The following is a 6,072-nucleotide window of genomic DNA, read 5'->3' on the forward strand; positions in this document are numbered from 1 at the left end:
AAAGACAGGAAGAAAGAGTAAGAGAAAGTTGTGGTGAAAGAGTACAGCAGGGTTCGCCACCATCCCCTGCCGGAACCTCGTGGAGCTTTAGGTGTTTTCGCTCAATAAACAGTCACAATGCCCGGTCTGGGAATCGAAACTGCGATCCTATGACCGCGAATCCGGTCATGTAGGGATGGACGGATGGATGGATGGATGGATGGATGGATGGATGGATGGATGGAGGGATAGATAGATAGATAGATAGATAGATAGATAGATAGATAGATAGATAGATAGATAGATAGATATGCACACATATACATGCACACACACACACACTGACACACATGTGAAGTATAACATGTGGAATTAAATTTTGACTTGCTATACAGTTATTTTCATATTTATATTTTCAAATAAACACGATTTCCATCTCCATTAAATATTTAACTATTTCTGTTAATTTTATTTTCATAATTTTATCCTTTATAAATTTCTATCTATTTTTATTTAGCACTTCCAGTACAACAATCGGCGATATCACTATATTACTATCTATACTGCCTCCTTTATCTAACATTAACCTACTTACTTTTCTGTGATGTATATATTATCGAGATAATTTTATTGCTGAAATTACAACTCTTAATTCAGAATATATTACCCCTATATCAATGGTAACTTTACGGTGTTGCCAATGCAGCTCTTTTGGAAATGTATCTAGCTTCTTTTTCTTTTGCGCCTGAATTTAACCCCACTTTCTTAAAAAAAGATTTTCTTCTAATTTGAAACTTACTCTAACTTCATAATTTGGTTCTTACTTTTTGTTTTGTATTGCATTGTTTTGTTTTGTTCCGTTTATAGACAGCATAATAATGCATGCGAGAGATTTTTTTTTCTTTTGTAATGGGTTTTGAACAAGTTCATTTTGTATAATAACCAACGCTCACTTAACGTCTGATTGTCCTGGCAGTGACCTGGCAGTGACCTTGCAGTTTTTGTTTTTAATGTGCCAAGCGTAACGGATTGGCAAAGCCGTTAGAGTATCGTACTAAATGCCTTGCAATATTCCTTCTCGCTCTTTACGTTCTGAGTTGAGTTCAAATCGAACTCCGATGAATTTTCCCTTCCGTGATTCTCTTAATCCTCTATCACAAATTCGGAAGGGAGGTAGTTTTCCTCTGCCTGATGAATTATGCGAAAGAGGTTTTGTATGGTGGTCAAAACTAAATGGACTAGAGACAGACACTTTCTTTTCGGCCTAGCTATTACCATGTTCCACTTGGAAAGGAAAGTGAAGGTGGGGACGAAAATGCTGCTCCTCCGTAAATTTGTAAGAAAATGGATGAAGCGGGAGAGTGGCACAAATGAATGGACCTTCTATAAATATGCGCCCATTATTATTATTATTGTTATTGTTATCATCATAATCATCATCATCATCATCATCATCATCATCATCATCATTATTATAATTATTAATATTATTTTGGTTTGGCTCAGGTTCGGACTTATTCTTGGAGGAATTAAGTGGATAGCGGGTTACTACCTGTAACCCAAGGTACCCAAGTTTTCTGCGGTTTTTCAAGTGCTTAGAACTCTCCTGATAATCTTTGCTGTCCCTTAGAGACAAACTTTCTGTAGGAGTTCTACCAGGCATTGTATTTCAGTCTCCTTCAGCCATTTGTCTATATCTTTACTTACTGTTCTCAACGTTCCAATGATTATAGGCACGACCTTTACTGTTCGCATGCTCTAAATCCTTCCTATTTCAAATTTTAAGGGATTGTACTTTTCCTTCTTCTTCTTCTTTTACGATCCTGGAATCAAACGGGCATGATGGGGCGATAAGTAAGCAACTTCGTTTTCCATATCTATAATTGATATGTTTGGTCTATCATTTTCTAATTTCTTGTGCGACACTAGTATTCTTTCGACTCGATGATTGTAGCATGTGTTTCAATTATTATTATTATTATTATTATTATTATTATTATTATTATTATTATTATTATTATTATTATTATTTAAAAGGTGGCACGCTGGCAGAATAGTTAGCACGTTGGACAAAATGTTTAGCGGCATTTCGTCCATCCTTATTTTCTGAGTTCAAATTCCGCAGTTGTTGATTTTACCTTTCATCCTTTCAGGGAAAATAATGCATGCAAGCTTTCACAGTTCTAGCATCACTCCTTCATAGTCAGCTCATGAACTTTTCAGCCCACCCTCGTGTGTGTGTGTGTGTGTGTGTGTGTGTGTGTTCAAAATAAGCAACAGGATATCAAGATGTGATGCAGTACGACCGTTTCAAGCGACTCCATTTAATTGAACAATGCAATCATTGTTCAATTAAATGGAGTCGCTTGAAACGATAGTACTGCATCACCTCTTGATATCCTGTTGCTTATTTTGATTTTATTCACCTTACTTTGAGTTATACGGATAATACCGCACTGATCTGGTGCTTCAACTTAGGTACCTAATTCAAATGAATCTCAATGATATATGTGTGTGTGTGTGTGTGTGTGTGTGTGTGTGTGTGTATGTGTGTGTGTAGGACTGTATGTATATTACAATCGGTCGTATCGTGAAAACAAAATCTGATTCAATAATTTTAATGTCTCAAAGTTACTGATCTGCTGTTTATAAGAACTTTTTAAAACTTCCATCAAGATCAACAAATATAAGTTTCTAACAAGTGTTGATGTAGAATGAAGAAGCAACAGAAGCAATAAATCTTGACCCGGTCCCATTCCAAGCAAAAAGTTGAAACTAACGCGACAAATAATGATGCAATCACTATGCTCAATAACACATTCGACATGGAGCTAAAAAGTGGAACGTGTACACAACTACATGAACAACAGCTATCTTAATTTAAACGGACGTAAGTAACCCATCATCAGCTCCCACATCCTCTACGGGAAACTATTATGGTTTCGACACCCAGACGTGTGTGCGTGTCGGGTGAAATATATATGATATTTGATAGACCGTAACTTCGTAGTTTCACTACAAGTAGTTTGACTAAGACGCCACAGACATACCGAAAATTTAAAGTCCATCTCATACACATGCATCCTCTCGCACACACAAGCGCATGCACTTGTGTGTACGTATATGCATGTTGTGTGTGTGTGTGTGTGTGTGTGTGTGTATGTGTGTGTGTGTGTGTGTGTGTGTGTGTGTGTGTGTGTGTGTGTGTGTGTGTGTGTGTGTGTGTTTGTGTGAAAATCTATTATATACACATGAGAACAAACAAACATTAAACAGATATTAAGCTGGCACTATTATTCACTGCTTTAATTCAATGTAACAAACATGTGCAAGCCATTTAAATTATCAAAATCAGATAAGCAGGGCCAGATATATTTTACTTTTCAGTCTAGAAGACGCTATATTCAAACATCTAGATGTATACATATACCTAGACATATACATAAGCACACACAGACGCGCGCGCACACCCATACACACACACACACACACACACATATATATATATACACACACACACATGTATAGAAAGAAAGACAGACAGACAGAGTCAGACAGAGCGAGAGAGACATAGAGAGCGGTGAAGAGAGAAAGATTCACACAAAACACTAACAAATATATATATATATATATATATATATATATATATATATATATATATATATATATGTATGTATATATATATGTATATATAATGTCAAAACATTCCCAGATTGCAAGACTAAGTCGCTGGAGATACATTCAATTTTGTGCATAAAAATTGCAGTGTCACTTATTGACAGAGAAATGGGCGTTACGAGAGAAGAAAGTAAGATTACGGAGTGCAAGTGATATAAATAAATTCGCGTATAACTAAACTGCAGAGAAGATAAATAATATGAATATATTTCATATCAAAAATATTTTCAGTGTAAGTCGGTGAGGGGTGCAATGAGTAGGAGGCAGACAAAAATGTTTTGCAGTATTTTGTTACATTACTGCTTGCAGTTAATTTTACATGTCATCATTTCGTGGTAGATAACATAACGATCGGCCATGAGATACTTGCCTCTCCAGATAACTATCTAGACCCCTACTTCCAAAAAGTACGTCATTTCGTGCCAATCTAAGAAATTATTATTGACCTGGTATTGTTTGTTGAGAAGAAACAAATTTTTACGAAAATAACTGTATAGCAACTTTTCTACTCTAGGCACAAGGCCCGAAATTCTGGGGGAGGGGGCCAGTCAATTAGCTTGACCCCAGTACGCAACTGGTACTTACTTTATTGACTCTGAAAGCCAGGTCGACCTCGGCGGAATTTGAACTCAGAACGTAAAGGCAGACGAAATACTGCTACGCATTTCGCCCGGCTCGCTAAGGTTTGTTATTTCTTTATTGCCCACAAGGGGCTAAACATAGAGGGGACAAACAAGGAAATACAATGGGGTTAAGTCGATTACATCGACCCCAGTGCATGCCGGGTACTTAATTTATCGACTCCGAAGAGATGAAAGGCAAAGTCGACCTCGGCCGAATTTGAACTCAGGATGTAACGGCAGACGAAATATCGCTAAGCATTTCGACCGGCGTGCTAACGTTTCTGCCAGCTCGCCGCCTTCAAAACTGTATAGAAACTGACAGCAAAGAGCCATTCTCGAGTGACAAAACAGTGCAGACATGGGCATTGCTGATTACAATTATCACGTGCGGAAGGAATCTAGCCAGCAGCCGAGTGTATCATAAGGTTCGATTCATCACTTTGTTGTAAAATAAAAATTAGAGCGATTTGTCTTCCTGTGTCTGTTGTTCTTAGCAAAAAAAAAAAAAGGGTTGTATAGTAGGCGCTATTAAAAGCCTACGATTTCTTCTTCACGTATATCACGTCCAACATGAAGAGAAAGGCGGGGCTTTAAAGCGTGCCATTTCTGGGTGTCAGTCGTAAAACTGGCATTGCTAAGTAACCCTACTTGAACTACGTAACTGTAGGCTGCAATAATACTTGGAAGTAGAAATTGTCTTGGTTGTCCGTGTAATTAAAGATATTGTGTGAGGGAACTCCGAATTACCTTAGGTGAGTTCACTATATTGTTAGTGCTATTCATTGCTATTCATCTACAAACATTTCTCTCATTGTAAAGGCGGCAAGATAACAGAATCGTTAGGATGCGGGGGTAAAATGCTTGGCGGTATTTTGCCCGTCTTCACATTCTGAGTTCAAATTCCGCCGAAGTTGACTTTGCCTTTCATTCTTTCAGGTCGATAAAATAAGTACCAACTTCGGGGTCGACAAACTAAGTACCAAGTTGAGGACTGTGGATGGATAAAATCTAATTTATTCTCCCCCTAAATTGCTGGCCTTGTACCAAAATTTGAAATCAATATTTCTTCATTTGTGATACCGCTCGTTTAATGTATAAAAATCCCTTACTGCTTTAAATATAATTTTTTGTTTAATCTTAGCATTCCAGTCTTTGGAGAATTGATAAAATAAGAACAAGTTAAGTTCTAGGGGTTATCTATCGGATGTGCACCTATTCCTTCTACATGTTTGATTTGGAATCAAAGGTGAAAATCATTATTCAAAGTGCTTTTTCTGTTTCTGTTTTTTGTTTTTTGTTTTTTTTTTATCACAAAACTGAAAACATTGTAGTCTAGTTAGTCGCTGCAGCGATAAAATTATTAGGCAGATATTGTGACTAAAACAAGAGAGAAAGAGAAAGAGGGGGAAAGAGAAAGAAGGGGAAAGAGAAAAGGGGAAAAGAGAAAGAGAGAGTAGAGAGAGAAAGCGATAAAGAGAATCAATGTGTGATTTTAATTAACAGTTGTAAATTGATAGTCATAATTTGGTGCGTGAAACCGACAGTATCAGGTTTTTGGTGGTATTAGATAACAAGACACAACTTTACAGTGAGACTCGATCTAAAATCAAAACTATTCTCCTCCAGTTTCTGCCACTCTCGCTCTCTTTCTCTCACACACACACATACACTCACACTCTTTTTCCCTCTCGTTGTTTATTCCTTACTTTCCTTCCCCCTTCCCTCTCTCTCTCTCTCTCTCTCTCTATATATATATATATATACCTATATATATATATATATATATATATAT

The 6,072-nt window shown here is 37.0% G+C and overlaps 2 long non-coding RNA genes across 3 annotated transcripts in view; one reads left to right on the plus strand and one right to left on the minus strand.

Annotated features, from left to right (window-relative positions):
• Positions 1-6,072, plus strand: part of LOC128247053 (uncharacterized) — a 490,960-nt gene that overhangs the window by 451,590 nt on the left and 33,298 nt on the right. The window lies entirely within an intron of this gene.
• LOC128247054 (uncharacterized) overlaps positions 1-6,072 on the minus strand; it is a 148,565-nt gene that overhangs the window by 88,026 nt on the left and 54,467 nt on the right. The gene's annotated exons all lie outside the window — the stretch shown is intronic.

This window comes from Octopus bimaculoides, chromosome 2 (assembly GCF_001194135.2).
Source record: "Octopus bimaculoides isolate UCB-OBI-ISO-001 chromosome 2, ASM119413v2, whole genome shotgun sequence".
Taxonomy (NCBI): Eukaryota; Metazoa; Mollusca; class Cephalopoda; order Octopoda; family Octopodidae; genus Octopus; species Octopus bimaculoides.